This window comes from Pimephales promelas, chromosome 5 (assembly GCF_988280905.1).
Source record: "Pimephales promelas chromosome 5, fPimPro1.hap1.1, whole genome shotgun sequence".
Taxonomy (NCBI): Eukaryota; Metazoa; Chordata; class Actinopteri; order Cypriniformes; family Leuciscidae; genus Pimephales; species Pimephales promelas.
The window spans coordinates 40,306,494-40,308,318 of NC_142773.1; positions in this window are offsets into that span (position 1 = coordinate 40,306,494).

Consider the following 1,825-nt stretch of genomic DNA (forward strand, 5'->3'; position numbering starts at 1 on the left):
GAGACCAGAGAGAGTCGAGTCCGAGTCAAGACCGAGTCCATAGAGAGTCGAGTCCGAGTCGACACCGAGACCAGAGAGAGTCGAATCCGAGTCGAGTCCGAGACCAGAGAGAGTCGAGTCCGAGTCAAGACCGAGTCCATAGAGAGTCGAGTCCGAGTCGAGACCGAGACCAGAGAGAGTCGAGTCCGAGTCAAGACCGAGTCCATAGAGAGTCGAGTCCGAGTCGAGTCCGAGACGGTCGAGTCCGAGTCGAGACCGAGACCAGAGAGAGTCGAGTCCGAGTCAAGACCGAGTCCATAGAGAGTCGAGTCCGAGTCGAGTCCGAGACGGTCGAGTCCGAGTCGAGACCGAGACCAGAGAGAGTCGAGTCCGAGTCAAGACCGAGTCCATAGAGAGTCGAGTCCGAGTCGAGTCCGAGACGGTCGAGTCCGAGTCGAGACCGAGACCAGAGAGAGTCGAGTCCGAGTCAAGACCGAGTCCATAGAGAGTCGAGTCCGAGTCGAGTCCGAGACGGTCGAGTCCGAGTCGAGACCGAGACCAGAGAGAGTCGAGTCCGAGACGGTCGAGTCCGAGTCAAGACCGAGTCCATAGAGAGTCGAGTCCGAGTCGAGACCGAGACCAGTGAGGGTTGATTGCCTAATTTACTTTTATTTACTTAGAGAAATCCTTTTTTTTTTTTTTTTACTGAATTTACTTAGAGTTTAAAAAATCAGTTTAGGGTAAAAAGGCCACATAGTAGGTGGTGTTAAAAGTAATTTTATTACAATTTGTCATGCGCAGTTGCGCACTAGAAAATCACCAATCACTGGGCGTGTCAATCAATTTAAAGAAATATTTTATTAACATACATTAATAATCATGAAAAATATTTTTAATTGAACTCGAGTGGACTCGGGAATAATTCCGAGTCCTAAAAAAAAAATGTTCGAGTACGAGTCAATTCCGAGTCCAAATGGACACGAGTCCATGACAAGACCAAGAAAGACCATTAAAATATGAGTCGAGTCCGAGACGAGTCCGAGTCTCGAGTACTACAACACTGGTTTCCAGCACCTTGTTAAATCTCTGCCATGAAGAAGTTCTGAAGGCAAAAGGGGGTCCAACACGGTACTAGCAAGGTGTACCTAATAAAGTGGCCGGTCGGTGTGTGTAAAATAACTTGAAACACTAGTATGCTGACAGTTTAGCATCTTATTTTTCTCTTCTTAATAAAAAACGTACAAAAACAATGAACTTAAACTGTAAGTCTCTGAAGACAGAAACAAAATAATCAATAAATGTCTCAGTGTAAACTAGTAAATGTTAGTTACAAAACTAATATTATAGCTCAGGCAAACACCTGCTCTCTCAAAACACACACAAACGGACAAATGTGTTTAGCAGAGCTGTTAAAAGCATGGTTCGTTTTTTTCTCTTTAAGATTGAATTTCATAAAGCTTTTCCGGGTCATTTTTCACCTACAAATAAAACAAAACATTAATAAAAATATGTTGCATATAGACAAGGCCTATTTTTTAGGACCAATAACAAGTTATGTTATTTTTTTGCATTGTGGCATTACAATTAAGTTCATCCTCCATTTGACAAATTGATCATTCTAATTGTTAAAATAATTACATATACATAGATTATACTTGTATTTGTTGTACAATCATAAATACATTGTATTATAAGAATCTAATGAAATTAATTGAGATTATAAAACTATTAGTATGATAAGTAAGGCTACACTGTGGGAAAATGTGCGTAATCGTCATTAAAAAAAATGAACAAATTTTTTTTTTGTTAAATATTGGAGGAAAGTTTAAAAGACATGTAAATGAAA